Source organism: Pseudophryne corroboree, chromosome 6, assembly GCF_028390025.1.
Source record: "Pseudophryne corroboree isolate aPseCor3 chromosome 6, aPseCor3.hap2, whole genome shotgun sequence".
In the NCBI taxonomy this organism is placed as follows: Eukaryota; Metazoa; Chordata; class Amphibia; order Anura; family Myobatrachidae; genus Pseudophryne; species Pseudophryne corroboree.
This window is the reverse complement of record NC_086449.1, coordinates 581,303,908-581,330,019: the sequence shown is the minus strand read 5'-3', so window position 1 is coordinate 581,330,019 and position 26,112 is coordinate 581,303,908. Positions and strand designations below refer to the sequence as shown.

At 47.3% G+C, this 26,112-nt stretch overlaps 1 protein-coding gene and 1 non-coding gene across 2 annotated transcripts in view; both read right to left on the bottom strand.

The window, feature by feature from the left end:
- The window catches only part of TSPAN17 (tetraspanin 17), a 177,594-nt gene that overhangs the window by 63,788 nt on the left and 87,694 nt on the right, over positions 1-26,112 (bottom strand). The gene's annotated exons all lie outside the window — the stretch shown is intronic.
- Positions 6,947-7,067, bottom strand: LOC134938692 (U5 spliceosomal RNA). The gene has a single exon (XR_010181200.1). It is a non-coding gene; the product is annotated as a U5 spliceosomal RNA (small nuclear RNA).

Sequence of the window (26,112 nt, the reverse complement as noted above, 5' to 3'; positions counted from 1 at the left end):
CAACATCACTTTGGTAAATACCCGAGGCGTTGACAAGAAGCCAAACGGTAGACCTGAAATGGTTAATGGTTGTGGCGTTTTGCAAACGCTAGAACCTGTGATGACCAAACCGGAATGGGTAAATACGCATTGTGAAGATCAAGTGCAATTATGCAATTTTGTGGCTCCAATATGCAAATACTAACCGCAGAAAATCCATTTTCAAACTGCAGTAAGTGACTTGCTGATTGAGACTGCGACGGAGCTGTCTGGTTTTGTTACCCCAAACAGAGGGGAATAAGTAACCCTGACTCTGTTGGTGTACTACTGCCTGGTTATAAAGACAGCTGAAACCCAGCAGAGACTAAATGGCAACCTGCCAAACCGTTCGACAGAGGCAGTCTTGTCCTTTAATCTGTAAATAGCTGAGACATCCATGAGTTGATGTCTGGAAACCCCCCAAATGTAACATGTAAAGACGCGCTTCCACATTGGAAAATGGAGATGGCCTAAGAGGTCGTTAAGCCACTGGCTTGCTGACTGTAGCGTCCTGTCGTTACAAGGCGTGACTGTTTTGTACCACCGCCTTGAAAAAACTGAAGTCTAAAGGGATTAAACGCCGGCACAAGTATTTCCGTTTTGATACTGGATGCGGTAATGGCTGAATATCAAATTTAGGACCAACCAAGCTCTGGCCTTGTCGCGCTTAAACTAGCGACGATGAAAAGTGAGAATCGAAGTAACCGGCGTTAGCAGAAGCTTTACAGATATACTCTGCAGCTTCTTTTAACAGTGATCGTCATTGTTTCCATACATAGAGTCTAGTGACCCAAATGTATCTTGGGTCTTTATAATGTTTGACACAGACGCATTTACCAATGGCGGATCGCGTCATTTTGGAAACGATTAAATAATGGTTAGAGTCTACTCAGTCTCTGTAAAAATGGAGACATTGACTCACTGGGATTTAGCAATGTATGGTTGTCAAAAACCCCGCACTATCTGAGTGCTGGACTAATGTACCCTTCTCACTCGTAGTTATCGGTGTGAGATTTGACATAGAATCGTGCATTAAATTATAAGACCAGTTAAATAAACACCCTGGTACCCAAAGGGAAATTGGCCCTTTGGAAAGACTGTCTTTTGTTAGAGCTGGCGGAGTAACTTCCGAGACTCCGATGTTACCGCTCTTTTAATTTGAATTGCCAATTTTTAAAATTATTTTCTCTATCGTCCTAGTGGATGCTGGGGTTCCTGAAAGGACCATGGGGAATAGCGGCTCCGCAGGAGACAGGGCACAAAAGTAAAGCTTTCCGATCAGGTGGTGTGCACTGGCTCCTCCCCCTATGACCCTCCTCCAAGCCAGTTAGATTTTTGTGCCCGGCCGAGAAGGGTGCAATCTAGGTGGCTCTCCTAAAGAGCTGCTTAGAGAAAGTTTAGCTTAGGTTTTTTATTTTACAGTGAGTCCTGCTGGCAACAGGATCACTGCAACGAGGGACTTAGGGGAGAAGAAGTGAACTCACCTGCGTGCAGGATGGATTGGCTTCTTGGCTACTGGACATCAGCTCCAGAGGGACGATCACAGGTACAGCCTGGATGGTCACCGGAGCCTCGCCGCCGGCCCCCTTGCAGATGCTGAAACATGAAGAGGTCCAGAATCGGCGGCAGAAGACTCCTCAGTCTTCTAAAGGTAGCGCACAGCACTGCAGCTGTGCGCCATTTTCCTCTCAGCACACTTCACACGGCAGTCACTGAGGGTGCAGGGCGCTGGGAGGGGAGCGCCCTGGGAGGCAAATGAAAACCTATTTGGCTAAAAAAATACCTCACATATAGCCTCCGGGGCTATATGGAGATATTTAACCCCTGCCAGAATACACTAAAGAGCGGGAGACGAGCCCGCCGGAAAAGGGGCGGGGCCTATCTCCTCAGCACACAGCGCCATTTTCCTTACACAGCTCCGCTGGTCAGGACGGCTCCCAGGTCTCTCCCCTGCACTGCACTACAGAAACAGGGTAAAACAAGAGAGGGGGGGCAAAATAGTGGCAAAAAATTATATTATAAAAGCAGCTATACAGGGAGCACTTATTATAAGGCTATCCCTGTCATATATAGCGCTTTTGGTGTGTGCTGGCAAACTCTCCCTCTGTCTCCCCAAAGGGCTAGTGGGGTCCTGTCTTCGTTAAGAGCATTCCCTGTGTGTCTGCTGTGTGTCGGTACGTGTGTGTCGACATGTATGAGGACGATATTGGTGTGGAGGCGGAGCAATTGCCAAATATGGGGATGTCACCTCCTAGGGGGTCGACACCAGAATGGATGCCTTTATTTATGGAATTACGGGATAGTGTCAACACGCTAAAGCAGTCGTTTGTCGACATGAGACGGCCGGACAATCAGTTAGTGCCTGTCCAGGCGCCTCAAACACCGTCAGGGGCTGTAAAACGCCCTTTGCCTCAGTCGGTCGACACAGACCCAGACACAGGCACTGATTCCAGTGGCGACGGTGACGAATCAACCGTATTTTCCAGTAGGGCCACACGTTATATGATTTTGGCAATGAAGGAGGCGTTACATTTAGCTGATACTACTGGTACCACTAAACAGGGTATTATGTGGGGTGTGAAAAAACTACCTATAGTTTTTCCTGAATCAGAAGAACTAAATGATGTATGCGATGAAGCGTGGGTTGCCCCCGATAAAAAGATGCTAATTTCAAAGAAGTTATTAGCTTTATACCCTTTCCCGTCAGAGGTTAGGGCGCGCTGGGAAACACCTCCTAGGGTGGATAAGGCGCTCACACGCTTATCTAAACAAGTGGCGTTACCCTCTCCTGAGACGGCCGCACTTAAAGATCCAACAGATAGGAGGATGGAAAATATCCAAAAAAGTATATACACACATACAGGTGTTATACTACGACCAGCTATAGCGTCAGCCTGGATGTGCAGTGCTGGAGTAGTTTGGTCAGAGTCCCTGATTGAAAATATTGATACCCTGGATAGGGACAATGTTTTACTGTCTTTAGAGCAAATAAAGGATGCATTTCTTTATATGCGTGATGCACAGAGGGATATCTGCACACTGGCATCACGGGTAAGTGCTATGTCCATTTCGGCCAGAAGAAGTTTATGGACGCGACAGTGGTCAGGCGATGCGGACTCAAAACGGCATATGGAAGTTTTGCCGTATAAAGGGGAGGAGTTATTTGGAGTCGGTCTATCAGATTTGGTGGCCACGGCTACAGCCGGGAAATCCACCTTTTTACCTCAAGCTACTCCCCAACAGAAAAAGACACCGACTTTTCAACCGCAGTCCTTTCGTTCCTTTAAAAACAAGAGAGCAAAGGGATATTCATATCTGCCACGAGGCAGAGGAAGGGGGAAGAGACACCAACAGGCAGCTCCTTCCCAGGAACAGAAGCCCTCCCCCGCTTCTACAAAAGCCTCAGCATGACGCTGGGGCTTCTCAAGCGGACTCGGGGGCGGTGGGCGGTCGTCTCAAGCATTTCAGCGCGCAGTGGGCTCACTCGCAGGTAGATCCCTGGATCCTGCAGATAATATCTCAGGGGTACAGGTTGGAACTAGAGACAGATCCGCCTCGCCGTTTCCTGAAGTCTGCTTTACCAACGTCCCCCTCCGAAAGGGAGACGGTTTTGGAAGCCATTCACAAGCTGTACTCTCAGCAGGTGATAGTCAAGGTACCTCTTCTACAACAGGGAAAGGGGTATTATTCCACTCTATTTGTGGTACCGAAGCCGGACGGCTCGGTAAGACCTATTCTAAATCTGAAGTCCTTGAACCTGTACATAAAGAAGTTCAAGTTCAAAATGGAGTCACTCAGAGCAGTGATAGCGAACCTGGAAGAAGGGGACTTTATGGTGTCCTTGGACATCAAGGATGCGTACCTCCACGTTCCAATTTACCCCTCACACCAGGGGTACCTCAGGTTCGTTGTACAAAACTGTCACTATCAGTTTCAGACGCTGCCGTTCGGATTGTCCACGGCACCTCGGGTCTTTACAAAGGTAATGGCCGAGATGATGATTCTTCTTCGAAGAAAAGGCGTATTAATTATCCCATACTTGGACGATCTCCTAATAAGGGCAAGGTCCAGAGAACAGCTAGAGAGGGGATTAGCACTGTCTCAAGAAGTGCTAAAACAACACGGCTGGATTCTGAATATTCCAAAATCCCAGTTAATGCCGACAACTCGTCTGCTGTTCCTAGGGATGATTCTGGACACGGTTCAGAAAAAGGTTTTTCTCCCGGAGGAAAAAGCCAAGGAGTTGTCCGAGCTTGTCAGGAACCTCCTAAAACCAGGAAAGGTGTCTGTACATCAATGCACAAGAGTCCTGGGAAAAATGGTGGCTTCTTACGAAGCAATTCCATTCGGCAGATTCCATGCACGAATTTTCCAGAGGGATCTGTTAGACAAATGGTCAGGGTCGCATCTTCAGATGCACCAGCGGATAACCCTGTCTCCAAGGACAAGGGTATCTCTTCTGTGGTGGTTGCAGAGTGCTCATCTATTGGAGGGCCGCAGATTCGGCATACAGGATTGGATCCTGGTGACCACGGACGCCAGCCTGAGAGGCTGGGGAGCAGTCACACAAGGAAGAAACTTCCAGGGAGTGTGGACGAGCCTGGAAACGTCTCTTCACAAACATTCTGGAACTAAGAGCAATCTACAATGCTCTAAGCCAGGCAGAACCTCTGCTTCAAGGAAAACCGGTGTTGATCCAGTCGGACAACATCACGGCAGTCGCCCATGTGAACAGACAGGGCGGCACAAGAAGCAGGAGTGCAATGGCAGAAGCTGCAAGGATTCTTCGCTGGGCAGAGAATCATGTGATAGCACTGTCAGCAGTGTTCATCCCGGGAGTGGACAACTGGGAAGCAGACTTCCTCAGCAGACACGACCTTCACCCGGGAGAGTGGGGACTTCATCCGGAAGTCTTCCACATGCTGGTAACCCGTTGGGAAAGACCAATGGTGGACATGATGGCGTCTCGCCTCAACAAAAAACTGGACAGGTATTGCGCCAGGTCAAGAGATCCGCAGGCAATAGCTGTGGACGCGCTGGTAACGCCTTGGGTGTACCAGTCGGTGTATGTGTTTCCTCCTCTGCCTCTCATACCAAAAGTATTGAGAATTATACGGCAAAGAGGCGTAAGAACGATACTAGTGGTTCCGGATTGGCCAAGAAGGACTTGGTACCCGGAACTTCAAGAGATGATCACGGAAGATCCGTGGCCTCTACCTCTAAGGAGGGACTTGCTTCAGCAGGGTCCCTGTCTGTTTCAAGACTTACCGCGGCTGCGTTTGACGGCATGGCGGTTGAACGCCGGATCCTAAAGGAAAAAGGCATGCCGGAAGAAGTCATTCCTACTTTGATTAAAGCAAGGAAGGAAGTAACCGTGCAACACTATCACCGCATTTGGCGAAGATATGTTGCGTGGTGCGAGGATCGGAGTGCTCCGACGGAGGAATTTCAACTGGGTCGATTCCTACATTTCCTGCAATCAGGATTGTCTATGGGTCTCAAATTGGGATCTATTAAGGTTCAAATTTCGGCCCTGTCGATTTTCTTTCAAAAAGAATTGGCTTCAGTTCCTGAAGTCCAGACTTTTGTTAAGGGAGTGCTGCATATACAGCCTCCTGTGGTGCCTCCAGTGGCACCGTGGGATCTCAATGTGGTTTTGGAATTTCTAAAATCTCATTGGTTTGAACCACTAAAAAAGGTGGATTTAAAATATCTCACATGGAAAGTGACCATGTTACTAGCCCTGGCTTCGGCCAGGAGAGTGTCAGAACTGGCAGCTTTATCTTACAAAAGCCCATATCTGATTTTCCATTCGGACAGGGCAGAACTGCGGACTCGTCCGCATTTTCTCCCTAAGGTGGTGTCAGCATTTCATCTGAACCAGCCTATTGTAGTGCCTGCGGCTACAAGTGACTTGGAGGACTCCAAGTTACTGGACGTTGTCAGAGCATTAAAAATATATATTGCAAGGACAGCTGGAGTCAGAAAATCTGACTCGTTGTTTATATTGTATGCACCCAACAAGATGGGTGCTCCTGCGTCTAAGCAGACGATTGCTCGTTGGATCTGTAGCACAATCCAACTTGCACATTCTGTGGCAGGCCTGCCACAGCCTAAATCTGTAAAGGCCCACTCCACAAGGAAGGTGGGCTCATCTTGGGCGGCTGCCCGAGGGGTCTCGGCATTACAACTTTGCCGAGCAGCTACGTGGTCAGGGGAGAACACGTTTGTAAAATTTTACAAATTTGATACTCTGGCTAAGGAGGACCTGGAGTTCTCTCATTCGGTGCTGCAGAGTCATCCGCACTCTCCCGCCCGTTTGGGAGCTTTGGTATAATCCCCATGGTCCTTTCAGGAACCCCAGCATCCACTAGGACGATAGAGAAAATAAGAATTTACTTACCGATAATTCTATTTCTCGGAGTCCGTAGTGGATGCTGGGCGCCCATCCCAAGTGCGGATTATCTGCAATAATTGTACATAGTTATTGTTAACTAATTCGGGTTATTGTTAAGAAGCCATCTTTCAGAGGCTCCTCTGTTATCATACTGTTAACTGGTTTTGATCACAAGTTGTACGGTGTGATTGGTGTGGCTGGTATGAGTCTTACCCGGGATTCAAAATTCCTCCCTTATTGTGTACGCTCGTCCGGGCACAGTACCTAACTGGCTTGGAGGAGGGTCATAGGGGGAGGAGCCAGTGCACACCACCTGATCGGAAAGCTTTACTTTTGTGCCCTGTCTCCTGCGGAGCCGCTATTCCCCATGGTCCTTTCAGGAACCCCAGCATCCACTACGGACTCCGAGAAATAGAATTATCGGTAAGTAAATTCTTATTTTTAGTCTGCGCTAGAGCCTTACTCGCTATGCAGACAGACACCACAATAGGCAACGGACAGACACTTGCACGACTTATTGAAGTTATTATGTGTCATATATATATTTTATTGCTGAACAACATATTTATATGAAACTCATGGTTGTTCCTCTCTACGGAAATCTTTAGTAAAAGGCGAAAGATTTATTCGATCTGAAGAGAAACCAGAGTATTCTTTATGTGAAAAGCAGTTCACATGGGCATGTGAAACCCGAACCAAATTCCCACTAACACCCCTGCGCCTCTGGTGGCTTAGAGATGTAGGGCAGGAATGTTCCAGAATTACACACTGGAAAACAACAGGAAGCATGGTTAAAATGGCCCCTTTGCCATGCTGACCCTGATAATCACAGAACAAATTACAAATGTTTCTGTGTTAATATAGCCTATTATACAGTATAATCACAGGCCGGGTACAACACATGCTCTATGAATAAATATATATACAGGTTGAGTATCCCATATCCAAATATTCCGAAATACGGAATATTCCGAAATACAGACTTTTTTGAGTGAGAGTGAGATAGTGAAACCTTTGTTTTTTGATGGCTCAATGTACACAAACTTTGTTTAATACACAAAGTTATTAAAAATATTGTATTAAATGACTTTCAGGCTGTGTGTATAAGGTGTATATGAAACATAAATGAATTGTGTGAATGTAGACACACTTTGTTTAATGCACAAAGTTATAAAAATTATTGGCTAAAATGACCTTCAGGCTGTGTGTATAAGGTATATATGTAATATAAATGCATTCTGTGCTTAGATTTAGGTCCCATCGCCATGATATCTCATTATGGTATGCAATTATTCCAAAATACGGAAAAATCCCATATCCAAAATACCTCTGGTCCCAAGCATTTTGGATAAGGGAGACTCAACCTGTATAAGCTCAATAGCCTATGATAATTACAGACATTAATATATTTATACAGCATTAATATAGGCTCAATAGCCTATTATACAGTGATAACCACAGACCTTAATATAGGCTCCATAGCCTATTATACAGTGATAATCACCGACATTAATATATAGGCTGAATAACCTATTATACAGTGATAATAACAGCCATTAATATAGGCTCAATAGCCTATTATACCGTGAAAACCACAGACAGTAATATAGACTCAATAGCCTATTACTCCCAGGACAGGTAACAATACATTATAAATACCTGTCACATATATATAGCTGCCTATACACTGTGCTGCTGTTCATATATTTGATCCGCCAGATTCCACCGTGCCTCTTCCCCCCTGTAACGCTGTGTCTCTGCGGGAAGCCTGCAGCCTCTTAGCGCTGGCACTTGCGGGTGGATGGTGCTGGGCGGCCGGACGGAGCGGCGGTCACCGTCTCTGTACTGAGACTGAGGGAGCGTCTGCGGCCGTATGGCGCTGGGCGGCCGGACGGAGCGCTGGGACGGGCGGCTTGCAGACGTAGCGGCTGGGGCTTGGCGGGCGTATGAGCGGCGAAGCAGCATATTAACCCCAACATAGCGGGGCGGCAGCCTGCGCTGACCGCCCCGTTCCCCAGCCTACCTTGCTTGTCTCCTGATCATGGCTGCGACGGGGCTTCTTATGTGTAAGCTCCGTCCAGCTCTCCAGTGATGTAACTCATGGCTGTGACGGGGCTTCTTCTGTGTAAGCTCCGTCCAGCTCTGTAGTCCTGGCTGCGACGGGGCTTCTATGTGTAAGCTCCGTCCAGCTTTCCAGTCAGCTTTCCAGTGATCTAAGTCATGGCTGCGACGGGGCTTCTTCTGTGTAAGCTCCGTCCAGCTCTCTAGTCCTGGCTGCTCTTTGCAGGAGCAGTGGGCTGCCTGTGGCTGTGAGGGTGCTCTTTGTGAGGACCGACACGCCATGCGCTGCCCGTGCAGCGGCACTATCCCGGACCCATGTTTTTCTTGAAACTGGGAAGGGATGTGCTATTAAAAAAAAAATTAAAATAAAAATGAAAAATTAATAAAATCTTCCAACAAGTGTGGGAATCCCACAAGCCGATGTTAGTGCTTTGAGCACAGAAAAAACACTGGGTTCGTACACTGAGGTACTCTGGGATATGGAGGGGTGGAGAGTTCTAAATTTAAATATTCAGTGCCTTTGTTCTGCTACGCCGTCCATATCCCAAGAGTACTCCAGTGACCCCTAGTGGATGAAAAAGAAAGAATTGCACCGCTTAAAGATGGTACTAAATGCACCTGCCATGCTGTCAACCAACCAGACCCGTTCCAGCCACATAACACCCATTCTCTACTCCTTCCGCTGGCTACCTGTAAAATGGCGAATCGTTTTCAAGATTGGCTTACTGACTTTCAAAGCACTACATGACCTAGGACCAAGGTACCTGAAGCAGCTTCTGATTCCTTACTGCCCCACTCAATTACTGCAATCTGTTGATGGAGTACCTAGAATCTTTTGTTCCTTAAACCATGCAAGAAGTATTTTGAAATTGTTCTGGAAGCGGATTTTCTGTAATCTGGGAAATGCAGTGGTTACTAAAAAATAAATTTTCAGCATAAAAACAATACGAGCTGCACAGATTTTACTTTTTTGTAACATGCCTTCATCTTTTCAATTGGTTCTACACAGATACTGGTAGCACACACTTACAAATCCTACTTGGATATTTAGTGCATATACATTAAGCGGTTGTGTTTCACATGTTTGGTATCGGATTCGAGTTCTGTCCTGCTTCCAGACACCGTTTCCTTCATAGGTATCTGTAATAAACTGCAGTAACTGCTGTGATACAGACTGCTCAGCTTTCCTAGCTTCCTTTAGCCTGCCCATCACTCCTACAACGGGTGTGGATTATTAGATCTACACTAAAAAGGTCTACACGGTCAATAGGTCTACCACTAATGGTAAACATGCATTAGGTCAATAGGGTCAAAAGGTCGACAAAATAGGCAGACAGTAGGAAAGGTCAACAGTGTCAAAAGGTCAACATGTAAATGGTAGACAAAAAAGTTAGACACAATTTTTTTGTGTTTTTTGGGCGTTTTGTCACTTTTCTGCCAAAAACAAGCCCCTTTAGTGTACCACGTTCGCTCGCCATGCTTCAGGCAAGGTGCCTCACTCCACTGCCGCTAAGCTCGGCACAGGTTACTATTCCCAATCGTAGTCCACATGGGTGGTAAAGTATGAAAAAGTTTGTAAAAAATTGTAAAAAAAAAAGTAAAAGAAAAAATAAGATTTTAAACTTACCGGTAAATCTTTTTCTCCTAGTCCGTAGAGGATGCTGGGGACTCCGTAAGGACCATGGGGTATAGACGGGCTCCGCAGGAGACATGGGCACCACAAAGAACTTTTAGTATGGTGTGCACTGGCTCCTCCCTCTATGCCCCTCCTCCAGACCTCAGTTAGAGAAACTGTGCCCAGAGTAGATGGACAATATGAGGAAAGGATTTTGTTAATCTAAGGGCAAGATTCATACCAGCCCACACCAATCACACCGTATAACCTGGAATATACGCAACCAGTTAACAGTATGAACAAAACACAGTATCAGTCAAAGACCGATCCCAACTGCAACATAACCCTTATGTAAGCAACAACTATATACAAGTCTTGCAGATTTAGTCCGCACTGGGACGGGCGCCCAGCATCCTCTACGGACTAGGAGAAAAAGATTTACCGGTAGGTTTAAAATCTTATTTTCTCTTACGTCCTAGAGGATGCTGGGGATTCTGTAAGGACCATGGGGTTTATACCAAAGCTCCAAACCGGGCGGGAGAGTGCGGATGACTCTGCAGCACCGATTGAGCAAACGCGAGGTCCTCATAAGCCAGGGTATCAAACTTGTAGAATTTTGCAAAAGTGTTTGAACCCGCCCAAGTAGCTGCTCGGCAAAGCTGTAATGCCGAGACGCCTCGGGCAGCCGCCCAAGAAGAGCCCACCTTCCTAGTGGAATGGGTCTTTACCGAATTTGGTAACGGCAATCCAGCCGTAGAATGAGCCTGCTGAATCGTGTTACAGATCCAGCGAGCAATGGTCTGCTTAGAAGCAGGAGCGCCTTGTTGGCTGCATACAGGACAAACAGAGCCTCTGTTTTCCTAACCCTAGCCGTCCTGGCTACATAAATTTTTAAGGCCCTGACTACATCCAGGGACTTGGAGTCCTCCAAGTCATCTGTAGCCACGGGCACCACAATAGGTTGGTTCATATGAAATGAAGAAACCACCTTAGGCAAAAATTGAGGACGAGTCCTCAACTCTGCTCTATCCACATGGAAAATTAAATAGGGGCTCTTGTGAGACAAGGCCGCCAATTCCGACACCCGCCTTGCAGATGCCAAGGCCAATAACATGACCACCTTCTAAGTGAGAAATTTAAATTCCACCGTTTGAAGAGGCTCAAACCAGTGAGATTTTAGGAAACTTAACACCACGTTAAGGTCCCAAGGCGCCACAAAAGGAGGCTGGATGCGCAGCACTCCCTTCACAAAAGTCTGGACTTCTGGGAGAGAAGCCAATTCCTTCTGAAAGAATATAGATAGGGCCGAAATCTGTACCTTAATGTAGCCTAACTTCAGGCCCATATCCACTCCTGTCTGTAGAAAGTGGAGAAAACGGCCCAGATGGAAATCTTCCGTAGGAGCATTCTTGGCTTCACACCAAGATACATACTTCCTCCAGATACGGTGATAATGTTTCGCCGTCACCTACTTCCTAGCCTTTATCAGAGTAGGGATGACTTCCTCCGGAATACCTCTCCCAGCTAGGATTCGGTGTTCAACCGCCATACCGTCAAACGTAGCCACGGTAAGTCTTGGAATATGCAGGGCCCCTGCTGCAACAGGTCCTCCCTGAGAGGAAGAGGCCACGGATCTTCTGTGATCATTTCCTGAAGATCTGAATACCAGGCCAATCTGGAACAACGAGTATTGTCTGTACTCTTTTTCGTCTTATAATTCTCAATATTTTTGATATGAGAGGCAGAGGGGGGAACACATAGACAGACTGAAACACCCATGGTGTCACTAGGGCGTCTACCGCTACTGCCTGAGGGTCCCTTGACCTGGCACAATACCTCCGTAGCTTTTTGTTGAGGCATGACGCCATCATGTCTATTTGAGGAAGTCCCCCAATGACTTGTTATCTCTGCAAAGACTTCTTGATGAAGTCCCCACTCTCCTGGATGGAGATCGTGTCTGCTGAGGAAGTCTGCTTCCCAGATGTCCACTCCCGGTATGAAGACCGCTGACAGAACGCTTACGTGATTTTCCGCCCAGCGAAGAATCCTGGTGGCTTCCGCCATCGCCACTCTGCTCCTTGTCCCGCCTTGGCGGTTTACATGAGCCACGGCTGTGATGTTGTCTGATTGAATCAGCACCGGTAGGTCGCGAAGAAGATTCTCCGCCTGACGTAGGCCGTTGTATATGGCCCTCAATTCCAGCATGTTGATGTGTAGACAAGCCTCCTGGCTTGACCATAGTCCCTGAAAATTTCTTCCTTGTGTGACTGCTCCCCATCCTCGGAGGCTCGCGTCCGTGGTTAACAGAACCCAGTCCTGAATGCTGAACCTGCGACCTTCTAGAAGGTGAGCACTCTGCAGCCACCACAGGAGAGACACCCTGGCCCTGGGGGACAAGCTTATCTTCTGATGTATTTGTAGATGGGACCCTGACCACTTGTCCAGACGGTCCCACTGAAATGTCCTAGCATGGAACCTGCCGAAGGGGATGGCATCGTAGGCTGCCACCATTTTCCCCAGAACTCGAGTGCATTGATGAACAGACACTCTTTTTGGTTTTAGCAGGTCTCTGACCATGTTCTGGAGGTCCTGGGTTTTTTCCATTGGGAGAAAAACCCTCTTCTGTTCCGTGTCCAGAATCATGCCTAGGAATGATAGTCGAGTCGTTGGAACCAATTGTGACTTTGGCAGATTGAGAATCCAACCGTGCTGTTGTAGCACTCAGGGAGAGTGACATGCTCTTCAGCAATTGATCTCTCGATCTCGCTTTTATGAGGAGATCGTCCAAGTACGGGATAATTGTGACTCCTTGCCTGCGCAGGAGCACCATCATCTCCGCCATCACCTTGGTGAAAATCCCCGGTGCAGTGGAAAGCCCAAACGGCAGCGTCTGAAACTGGTAATGACAGTCCTGTACAGCGAATCTCAGGTATTCCTGATGAGGAGGATATATGGGGACATGAAGGTAGGCATCCTTCACGTCCAGTGATACCATAAACCCCCCCCCCCCCCCCCCTTCCAGGCTGGAGATCACTGCTCTGAGCAATTCCATCTTGAATTTTAACTTTTTCAAGTACAGGTTTAGGGATTTCAGATTTAAAATGGGTCTGACCGAACCATCCGGCTTCGGGACCACGAACAGGGTTGAATAGTACCCTTTCCCCTGTTGGACCAGGGGAACCTTGACAATCACTTGCTGTTGACACAGCTTTTGAATTGCAGCCAATACTATTTCCCTCTCTGGGGAAGAAGCTGGCAAGGCCGACTTGAAAAATCGGCGAGGGGGCACCTCTTCGAATTCCAGTTTGTAGCCTTGGGATACAATCTCCATCGCCCAAGGATCCACGTCTGACAGAACCCAGACCTGGCTGAAGAGTCGAAGACTGGCCCCCACCGGTGCGGGCTCCCTCAGTGGAGCCCCAGCGTCATGCAGTGGATTTAGCGGAAGCCGGGGAGGACTTTTGCTCCTGGGAACTAGCGAAGCAGGTGTTCTTTTTCCTCTACCCTTACCTCTGGTGAGGAAAGAGGAGCCCCGACCTCTTCTGGCCTTATGCGACCGAAAGGACTGCATCTGATACCGTGGAGTTTTCTTTTGCTGTTGGGGAACAATAGGTAAAAAAATAAGAATTTACTTACCGATAATTCTATTTCTCGGAGTCCGTAGTGGATGCTGGGGTTCCTGAAAGGACCATGGGGAATAGCGGCTCCGCAGGAGACAGGGCACAAAAAGTAAAGCTTTAGGATCAGGTGGTGTGCACTGGCTCCTCCCCCTATGACCCTCCTCCAAGCCTCAGTTAGGATACTGTGCCCGGACGAGCGTACACAATAAGGAAGGATTTTGAATCCCGGGTAAGACTCATACCAGCCACACCAATCACACTGTACAACCTGTGATCTGAACCCAGTTAACAGTATGATAACAGCGGAGCCTCTGAAAAGATGGCTCACAACAATAATAACCCGATTTTTGTAACTATGTACAAGTATTGCAGATAATCCGCACTTGGGATGGGCGCCCAGCATCCACTACGGACTCCGAGAAATAGAATTATCGGTAAGTAAATTCTTATTTTCTCTATCGTCCTAGTGGATGCTGGGGTTCCTGAAAGGACCATGGGGATAATACCAAAGCTCCCAAACGGGCGGGAGAGTGCGGATGACTCTGCAGCACCGAATGAGAGAACTCCAGGTCCTCCTTAGCCAGGGTATCAAATTTGTAGGATTTTACCAACGTGTTTGCCCCTGACTAAATAGCCGCTCGGCAAAGTTGTAAAGCCGAGACCCCTCGGGCAGCCGCCCAAGATAAGCCCACCTTCCTTGTGGAATGGGCATTTACATATTTTGGCTGTGGCAGGCCTGCCACAGAATGTGCAAGCTGAATTGTATTACACATCCAACTAGCAATAGTCTGCTTAGAAGCAAGAGCACCCAGTTTGTTGGGTGCATACAGGATAACAGCAAGTCAGTTTTCCTGACTCCAGCCGTCCTGGAACCTACATTTACAGGGCCCTGACCACATCTAGCAACCTGGAGTCCTCCAAGTCCCTAGTAGGCGCAAGGCACCAAAATAAGCTGGTTCAGGTGAAACACTGACACCACCTTAGGGAGAGAACTGGGGACGAGTCCGCAGCTCTGCCCTGTCCAAAGGGACAACCAGATATGGGCTTTTTTGAGAAAAAAACCACCAATTTGACACTCGCCTGGTCCAGGCCAGGGCCAAGAGCATGGTCACTTTTCATGTTAGATGCTTCAAATCCACAGATTTGACTGGTTTTAAACCAATGTGATTTGAGGAATCCCAGAACTACGTTGAGATCCCACAGTGCCACTGGAGGCACAAAAGGGGGTTGTATATGCAATACTCCCTTGACAAACTTCTGGACTTCAGGAACTGAAGCCACTTCTTTCTGGAAGAAAATCGACAGGGCCGAAAACTGAACCTTAATGGACCCCAATTTGAGGCCCATAGACACTCCTGTTTGCAGGAAATGCAGGAATCGACCGAGTTGAAATTTCTTCGTGGGGCCTTTCTGGCCTCACACCACGCAACATATTTTTGCCACATGTGGTGATAATGTTGTGCGGTCACCTCCTTTCTGGCTTTGACCAGGGTAGGAATGACCTCTTCCGGAATGCCTTTTTCCCTTAGGATCCGGCGTTCCACCGCCATGCCGTCAAACGCAGCTGCGGTAAGTCTTGGAACAGACATGGTACTTGCTGAAACAAGTCCCTTCTTAGCGGCAGAGGCCATAAGTCCTCTGTGAGCATCTCTTGAAGTTCCGGGTACCAAGTCCTTCTTGGCCAATCCGGAGCCATGAGTATAGTTCTTACTCCTCTACGTCTTATAAGTCTCAGTACCTTAGGTATGAGAAGCAGAGGATGGAACACATACACCGACTGGTACATCCATGGTGTTACCAGAACGTCCACAGCTATTGCCTGAGGGTCTCTTAACCTGGCGCAATACCTGTCCCTTTTTTTGTTCAGACGGGACGCCATCATGTCCACCTTTGGTATTTCCCAACGGTTTACAATCATGTGGAAAACTTTCCGATGAAGTTTCCACTCTGCCGGGTGGAGGTCGTGCCTGCTGAGGAAGTCTGCTTCCCAGTTTCCATTCCCGGAATGAAACACTGCTGACAGTGCTATCACATGATTTTCCGCCCAGCGAAAAGTCCTTGCAGTTTTTGCCATTGCCCTCCTGCTTCTTGTGCCGCCCTGTCTATTTACGTGGGCGACTGCCGTGATGTTTTTCCCACTGGATCAATACCGGCTGACCTTGAAGCAGAGGTCTTGCTAAGCTTAGAGTATTATAAATTTACCCTTAGCTCCAGTATATTTATGTGGAGAAAAGTCTCCAGACTTGATCACACTCCCTGGAAATTTTTTCCTTGTGTGACTGCTCCCCAGCCTCTCGGGCTGGCCTCCGTGGTCACCAGCATCCAATCCTGAATGCCGAATCTGCGGCCCTCTAGAAGATGAGCACTCTGTAACCACCACAGGAGAGACACCCTTGTCCTTGGATATAGGGTTATCCGCTGATGCATCTGAAGATGCGATCCGGACCATTTGTCCAGCAGATCCCACTGAAAAATTCTTGCGTGAAATCTGCCGAATGGAATTGCTTCGTAGGAAGTCACCATCTTTACCAGGACCCTTGTGCAATGATGCACTGATTTTAGGAGGTTCCTGACTAGCTCGGATAACTCCCTGGCTTTCTCTTCCGGGAGAAACACCTTTTTCTGGACTGTGCCCAGAATCATCCCTAGGCACAGCAGACTTGTCGTCGGGATCAGCTGCGATTTTGGAATATTTAGAATCCACCCGTGCTGTTGTAGCAGTATCCGAGATAGTGCTACTCCGACCTCCAACTGTTCCCTGGACTTTGCCCTTATCAGGAGATCGTCCAAGTAAGGGATAATTAAGACGCCTTTTCTTCGAAGAAGAATCATCATTTCGGCCATTACCTTGGTAAAGACCCCGGGTGCCGTGGACAATCCAAACGGCAGCGTCTGAAACTGATAGTGACAGTTCTGTACCACGAACCTGAGGTACCCTTAGTGAGAAGGGCAAATTTTGGACATGGAGGTAAGCATCCCTGATGTCTCGGGACACTATATAGTCCCCTTCTTCCTGGTTCGTTATCACTGCTCTGAGTGACTCCATCTTGATTTGAACCTTTGTAAGTGTTCAAATTTTTTTAGATTTAGAATAGGTCTCACCTAGCCTTCTGGCTTCAGTACCACAATATAATGTGGAATAATACCCCTTTTCTTGTTGTAGGAGGGGTAATTTGATTATCACCTGCTGGGAATACAGCTTGTGAATTGTTTCCCATACTGCCTCCTTGTCGGAGGGAGACCTTGGTAAACCAGACTTCAGGAGCCTGCGAAGGGGAAACGTCTCGACATTCCAAACTGTACCCCTGGGATACTACATGTAGGATCCAGGGGTCCTGTACGGTCCCAGCGTCATGCTGAGAGCTTGGCAGAAGCGGTGGAACGCTTCTGTTCCTGGGAATGGGCTGCCTGCTGCAGTCTTCTTCCCTTTCCTCTATCCCTGGGCAGATATGACTCTTATAGGGACGAAAGGACTGAGGCTGAAAAGACGGTGTCTTTTTCTGCAGAGATGTGACTTAGGGTAAAAACGGTGGATTTTCCAGCAGTTGCCGTGGCCACCAGGTCCGATGGACCGACCCTAAATAACTCCTCTTCCTTTATACGGCAATACACCTTTGTGCCGTTTGGAATCTGCATCACCTGACCACTGTCGTGTCCATAAACATCTTCTGGCAGATATGGACATCGCACTTACTCTTGATGCCAGAGTGCAAATATCCCTCTGTGCATCTCGCATATATAGAAAATGCATCCTTTAAATGCTCTATAGTCAATAAAATACTGTCCCTGTCAAGGGTATCAATATTTTTAGTCAGGGAATCCGACCAAGCCACCCCAGCTCTGCACATCCAGGCTGAGGCGATCGCTGGTCGCAGTATAACACCAGTATGTGTGTATATACTTTTTATGATATTTTCCAGCCTCCTGTCAGCTGGCTCCTTGAGGACGGCCCTATCTATAGACGGTACCGCCACTTGTTTTGATAAGCGTGTGAGCGCCTTATCCACCCTAAGGGGTGTTTCCCAACGCGCCCTAACTTCTGGCGGGAAAGGGTATACCGCCCATAATTTTCTATCGGGGGGAACCCACGCATCATCACACACTTCATTTAATTTATCTGATTCAGGAAAAACTACGGTAGTTTTTTCACATCCCACATAATACCCTCTTTTGTGGTACTTGTAGTATCAGAAATATGTAACACCTCCTTCATTGCCCTTAACGTGTGGCCCTAATAAGGAATTATTCACCGTCGACACTGGATTCAGTGTCCGTGTCTGTGTCGACCGACTAAAGTAAACGGGCGTTTTAAAACCCCTGACGGTGTTTCTGAGACGTCTGGACCGGTACTAATTGTTTGTCGGCCGTCTCATGTCGTCAACCGACCTTGCAGCGTGTTGACATTATCACGTAATTCCCTAAATAAGCCATCCATTCCGGTGTCGACTCCCTAGAGAGTGACATCACCATTACAGGCAATTGCTCCGCCTCCTCACCAACATCGTCCTCATACATGTCGACACACACGTACCGACACACAGCACACACACAGGGAATGCTCTGATAGAGGACAGGACCCACTAGCCCTTTGGAGAGACAGAGGGAGAGTTTGCCAGCACACACCAAAAACGCTATAATTATATAGGGACAACCTTATATAAGTGTTTTCCCTTATAGCATCTTTTATATATTTCTAACGCCAAATTAGTGCCCCCCCTCTCTGTTTTAACCCTGTTTCTGTAGTGCAGTGCAGGGGAGAGCCTGGGAGCCTTCCCTCCAGCCTTTCTGTGAGGGAAAATGGCGCTGTGTGCTGAGGAGATAGGCCCCGCCCCTTTTTCGGCGGGCTCGTCTCCCGCTCTTTAATGGATTCTGGCAGGGGTTAAATATCTCCATATAGCCCCCGGAGGCTATATGTGAGGTATTTTTAGCCAAAAAAGGTTTTCATTTGCCTCCCAGGGCGCCCCCCTCCCAGCGCCCTGCACCCTCAGTGACTGCCGTGTGAAGTGTGCTGAGAGGAAATGGCGCACAGCTGCAGTGCTGTGCGCTACCTTAAGAAGACTGAGGAGTCTTCTGCCGCCGATTCTGGACCTCTTCTCGTTTCAGCATCTGCAAGGGGGCCGGCGGCGAGGCTCCGGTGACCATCCAGGCTGTACCTGTGATCGTCCATCTGGAGCTAATGTCCAGTAGCCAAAGAAGCCAATCCATCCTGCACGCAGGTGAGTTCACTTCTTCTCCCCTAAGTCCCTCGTTGCAGTGATCCTGTTGCCAGCAGGACTCACTGTAAAATAAAAAACCTAAGCTAAACTTTTCTAAGCAGCTCTTTAGGAGAGCCACCTAGATTGCACCCTTCTCGGCCGGGCACAAAAATCTAACTGAGGCTTGGAGGAGGGTCATAGGGGGAGGAGCCAGTGCACACCACCTGATCCTAAAGCTTTACTTTTTGTGCCCTGTCTCCTGCGGAGCCGCTATTCCCCATGGTCCTTTCAGGAACCCCAGCATCCACTAGGACGATAGAGAAAGTAGATTTACCCGCGGTAGCTGTGGAAACCAGGTCCGCGAGACCATCCCCAAACAAAACTTCACCCTTGTAAGGTAAAACCTCCATATGCTTCTTTGAGTCTGCATCACCCGTCCATTGGCGGGTCCACAGAGCTCGCCTCGCAGAAATAGCCATGGCGTTGGCTCTGGAACCAAGCAGGCCAACGTCTCTTTGAGCGTCTCTCATATATAAGACTGCATCTTTAATGTGACCTAAGATCAGTAAAATGGTATCCCTGTCTAGGGTATCAAAGTCAGCTGATAAGGTATCAGTCCACGCTGCAACTGCGCTACAAACCTATGCCGATGCTATCGCCGGCCTGAGCAAAGCACCCGTATGCGTATAAATAGATTTTAAGGTAGTTTCCTGTCTGCGATCAGCAGGATCCACGAGGGCTGCCGTGTCTGGAGACGGTAGCGCCACCTTCTTGGACTGATGCGTTAAAGCTTTGTCCACCCTGGGCGAGGATTCCTACCATACCCTGTCCTGTACAGGGAAAGGATACGCCATAAGAATCCTCTTGGGAATCTGCAGTTTTTTGTCTGGAGTTTACCAAGCTTTTTCAAATACTTTGTTTAGTTCATGAGATGGGGGAAAGGTTACCTCAGGTTTCTTTTCCTTGTACATGCGCACCCTCGTGTCAGGGACAGAGGGGTCATCAGTGATATGCAAAACATCTTTTATTGCAATAATCATATAATGAATACTTTTGGCCACCCTTGGGTGTAACTCTGCATCATCGTAGTCGACACTGGAGTCAGAATCCGTGTCGGTATCAGTGTCTGCCATTTGTGATAGGGGACGTTTTTGAGACCCTGAAGGGCCCTGTGACCCAGTCCATTCCGTGGATTGACTCCCTGCTTTTTCCCTGGACTCTGCTTTGTCCATTCTCTTATGTAATAAGGTCACATTTGCATTTAACATATTCCACATGTCCAACCAATCATGAGTCGGCGTTGCCGACGGAGACACACCAATCATCTGCTCCACCTCCTCCTTGGACGAGTCTTCCGCTTCAGACATGCCGACACACACGTACCGACACCCCCACACACACAGGGATATATCTATAAGGGGATAGTTCCCCAACAAGGCACTTTGGAGAGACAGAGAGAGAGTATGCCAGCACACACCCAGCGCCAACTGACACTGGAAAGAAATTCCCAGATATAGCGCTTTTATATATATAATAATCGTGTAATACACTCACTGCGCCTTACAAGTGCCCCCCCCCCTCTTTTCAGCCCTCTGTCACCGTGTTCAGCAGGGGAGAGTCCGGGGAGCCAGCTTCTCTGCAGTGCTCTGTGGAGAAAATGGCGCTGGTTAGTGCTGAGGGACCAAGCTCCACCGCCTCCAGCGGCGGGCTTCGGTCCCGCTCAATTGTATAAAAAATGGCGGGGGATGTATATTTTAACTGCCTCCGCAGCCTAATATCTATATAATGCCAGGCCAGAGGTTTATATTGCTGCCCAGGGTGCCCCCCCTGCACCCATCAGTGCCTGTCAGTGTGTGTAGTGTGTGGGAGCAATGGCGCGCAGCGTTACCGCTGCGCACTTACCTCAGTGAAGATCTGAAGTCTTCTGCCGCCTTGAAGTCTTCTTTTCTTCTTATACTCACCCGGCTTCTATCTTCCGGCTCTGTGAGGAGGACGGCGGCGCGGCTCTGGGACGAACGGCAGGGGGAGACCTGCGTTCCGACTCCCTCAGGAGCTAATGGTGTCCAGTAGCCTAAGAAGCAGAGCCTATCACTTAAGTAGGTCTGCTTCTCTCTCCTCAGTCCCACGATGCAGGGAGCCTGTTGCCAGCAGTGCTCCCTGAAAATAAAAAACCTAGCAAAATTATTTTTCAGAGAAACTCAGGAGAGCTCCCCTGTAGTGCACCCAATCTTCTCTGGGCACAGGATCTAACTGAGGTCTGGAGGAGGGGCATAGAGGGAGGAGCCAGTGCACACCATACTAAAAGTTCTTTGTGGTGCCCATGTCTCCTGCGGAGCCCATCTATACCCCATGGTCCTTACGGAGTCCCCAGCATCCTCTAGGACGTAAGAGAAACTTGTGTCTAGCATGTATGTGTCGACTATTGTCATGTCAACCTTTTGAACTGTCTGCCTTTTACATGTCAAACTTTTCACAGTCAACCTAATGCATATCTACCATTAGTGGTAGACCTATTGCCTGTAGACCTTTATAATGTAGATCTATAGTATGGATACCCCTACAACAAGATGAATGCACACGGTCTTCAGATATAGGGACGTTTATTTGAAAGAGTTCCACAATCAGGTCTGCAGACTGGTGTACGGCTTGCAGCATCAGATGATGCGTTGCCGAGACCAATGAGAAGGGAAACCCCTGCACCCACAGAAGAGAAGAAAAATATCTACTAAACAGGAAGAGAAAGAGCTGCATTATATACCACCCAAGCTCAAGGGCATGTTTGTTATATACCTGCCTGTATCTATCTTATAAGGGAGCTAACTAACTGTATGGATCAGCAATTGAACGCTGAATCCATTGGGAAGAACCACAAAAGAAGTATCAACTAGTATGAAAACAAACAAACAAACAAAAAAAAGATGGCCTTTAGGAACTACAAACAAACTCAAAATAATAACGACAAAGAGGTGTATACTGCCGGGTATGGTATGGAGGGTCGACAGTGTCTAGGTCGGCCACAATTGGACGACAGCAACTAGGTCAACAGGTCAAAATGATGTTTTTTGGGGGTGATTTCTCCGTACAGTGACCGGGAACCCCAATTAGTGCACAGTGTCTCCTCGCATGGCTTGCTTCACTCACCATGCTTCGGGCAAGGTGCCTCGCTGCGCTCTGCACAGGTTACTATTCCCAATTGTAGACCTAGACATTGTCGACCTAAGTGGGGTCGACCTAGAGACCAGATACCATACTGCCAGATGGAAGGAGTCTAAGAAAGTGATCAGGTGTGCAAAGGCAGAAGCTGAGGAGAAAATGGTCCAGTCAGTAGATAAAGGGGGCAAAACCTTTAAGTATATAAGTGAAAGGAGAAAATCAAATGGAGGTATAATAAGACTCAAGACAGTGAGAATTTGGTGGAGGGAGAAAAGGCAATAGCTGATCATCTAAATAATTATTTTTGCTCAGTATTCACTACAGAAGAAAAAGGAAAGGGGCCACATTTAAGTTGCAAGAACATGCATAAAAATAATGTAAATGAAAGTAGAGGAGAAGGTCCTAACAGAACTTTCAAAACTGAAAGTGAATAAATCAATGGGACCAGATGGGATACATCCATGGATACTAAAAGAGCTAAAAGATGTACTTGTAGCACCATTAACAGAATTATTCAACCAGTCACTAGATACAGGTGCAATTCCAAAAGGACTGGAAAAGAGTGAATGTAGTTCCACTGCACAAAAGTGGAAGCAAGGAAGAAGCAACTACACACCAGTAGGCCTTAAGTCATTAAAGCAATTTAAAATTGTTTGGGATCGGCATATGAATATCCTTTCAAAGAACTAAGGTTTAAAAGGGTTTGAGATTGATAAAAAAAAAAGGGGCAGACCAGATGGCCCAAGCGGTTCTTATCTGCCGTCAAATTCTATGTTTCTATGTTAAATATATTTAAGAATGCATTAGTTTACACACAGGCAAAATAATATGTTTTATCATCTCAGCTATATATATTTTTGACAAAAAATATGTTTTAGTGTTGCAGTGTTTAAACTTAGTGGGTAGGTATCAATAAAATTGCTATCAACCAAATTGGACATATTTACTTCTTTGGGTAAAAAAAACATTAAGTAAACTAGAAAAGAGAGCAAGATTTCTGTTAGGACAGTCAATGAAATATTTATTTTTCTCCAAACAACTGAAATAATGTCACATATTCACAACATTATACGTTTTACCTCAGTATAGTCTGGAATTGTACTCAGATTTAATCGTATTGTGTTTTTTTTTAGTATCAATCCCCATGTGAAACACCATGAGTCTGCAACTGATTAAAGAGCTGTATTACCAGAAAGCATGGTAATAAATCACAAGCTGATAAATGTGAAGAGCTGCACCTATCTCATTGCATTCTCAAACTCCATAGCAACTGAAACGAATCGGATGTACATATATATATATATATATATATATATATATATATATATATATATATATATATATATAGATGTGGGTTAAGCGCAAATCAACAATGATAGTGAAAGGAACTGCAATAATTAAATCTTATTGGGTAACGGTTTGAAAGATTTTTCATCAAAGCAGAGTATCAGAAGACATCACATACAGAAGATACGTTTGGTAAACTTGTGAGGTAATGACAACTCTGCTCCTTTACGGGCAATGCCTCATCCCGGCATTACCCGTAAGACTTGTGTCACCTAAAGTAAGTTTCTCTTGCAAGCCTATTTAATGACATCCCTGATCCAACTTGCAAGAGTATGTCTGGATGGACACATCCTTTATTTTGCACTAAAGGGAGAACAAAATGCAGATCCGTCTCTCTACTGGTACCCAAAAAAATGATCAATAAAAGTAGCTCGAGCCGCCACTGCTTAAAATTGGTAATTATCCACCCCCTCCTTAAATCCAAGACTCTTATTAAAAAATGGAAACTCTAGAGAGAACATATTTCCCCACCCTGCTGAAACTGTACTCCTGGCATGAGTATACGGAGGAGGGGGAAGACATCCCAACACAGGGCAGGAATCCACATCAGATTAAACAAACCTCCCTCGATTAACCCCACTAACAATACCTAATGAATTACACTGCTATTTGATGTACTTCTAACTATAATGGTCTATATCCTTATACTATCAACTTGTTGAGTATCTGATGTATGCACGTGTGTTGAATTGTGTCACCTCCCTTCTTCTGTATCCCATATTTATGCATTTTGCAAATTTTCAATTGTAATGATGAAAATAAGATTTTACTCACCGGTAAATCTATTTCTCGTAGTCCGTAGTGGATGCTGGGACTCCGTAAGGACCATGGGGATTAGCGGCTCCGCAGGAGACTGGGCACAACTAAAGAAAGCTTTAGGACTACCTGGTGTGCACTGGCTCCTCCCACTAAGACCCTCCTCCAGACCTCAGTTAGGATACTGTGCCCGGAAGAGCTGACACAATAAGGAAGGATTTTGAATCCCGGGTAAGACTCATACCAGCCACACCAATCACACCGTATAACTCGTGATACTATACCCAGTTAACAGTATGAAATATAACTGAGCCTCTCAACAGATGGCTCAACAATAACCCTTTAGTTAGGCAATAACTATATACAAGTATTGCAGACAATCCGCACTTGGGATGGGCGCCCAGCATCCACTACGGACTACGAGAAATAGATTTACCGGTGAGTAAAATCTTATTTTCTCTGACGTCCTAAGTGGATGCTGGGACTCCGTAAGGACCATGGGGATTATACCAAAGCTCCCAAACGGGCGGGAGAGTGCGGATGACTCTGCAGCACCGAATGAGCAAACTCCAGGTCCTCCTCAGCCAGGGTATCAAACTTGTAGACTCTTGCAAAAGTGTTTGAACCCGACCAAGTAACAGCTCGGCAAAATTGTAAAGTCGAGACCCCTCGGGCAGCCGCCCAAGAAGAGCCCCTTTCCTTGTGGAATGGGCTTTTACACATTTAGGGTGCGGCAGTGCAGCCGCAGAATGTGCAAGTTGAATCGTGCTACAGATCCAGCGAGCAATAGTCTGCTTAGAAGCAGGAGCACCCAGCTTGTTGGGTGCATACAGGATAAATAGCGAGTCAGTTTTCCCGACTCCAGCCGTCCTGGAAACATATACTTTTCAGGGCCCTGACTACGTCCAGAAAACTTGGAATCCTCCAAGTCCCAAGTAGCCGCAGGCACCACAATAGGTTGGTTCACATGAAAAACTGATACCACCTTAGGAAGGAATTGGGAACGAGTCCTCAATTCCGTCTTATCCATCTAAAATACAGATAAGGGCATTTGTATGACAAAGCCGCCAATTCTGATACACGCCTGGCCGACGCCACGGCCCACAGCATGACCACTTTCCACGTGAGGTATTGTAGCTCCACGGATTTAAGTGGCTCAACTCAATGCGACTTCAGGAAATCCAACACTACGTTGAGATCCCACGGTGCCACTGGAGGCACAAACGGGGGTTGACTATGCAGCACTCCCTTAACAAAAGTCTGAACTTCAGGCAGTGAAGCCAGTTCTATTTTGGAAGAAAATCGATAGAGCCGAAATCTGGACCTTAATGGAACCCAATTTTAGGCCCATAGTCACCTCTGACTTGTAGGAAGTGCAGAAAGCGACCTAGCTGAAATTCCTCCTTTGGGGCCTTACTGGCCTCACAGCACGCAACATATTTCCGCCATATGCGGTGATAATGGTTTGCGTTCACTTCTTTCCTAGCTTTAAATAGCGTAGGGATAACTTCCTCCGGAATGCCCTTTTCCTTCAGGATCCGGCGTTCAACCGCCATGCCGTCAAACGCAGCCGCGGTTCGTCTTGGAACAGACAGGCCCCCTGCTGCAGCAGGTCCTGTCTGAGCGGCAGAGGCCATGGGTCCTCTGAGATAATTTCTTGGAGTTCTGGGTACCAAGCTCTTCTTGGCCACCCGGAACAATGAGTATAGTTCTTACTCCTCTCCTTCTTATTATTCTCATTACCCTGGGTATGAGAGGCAGAGGAAGGAACACATACACCAACTGGTACACCCACGGTGTTACCAGAGCGTCCACAGCTATCGCCTGAGGGTCCCTTGACCTGGCGCAATATCTTTGTAGCTTTTTGTTGAGGCGGGACGCCATCCTGTCCACCTGTGGCCTTTCCCCACGGTGTACAATCATTTGGAAGACTTCTGGATGAAGTCCCCA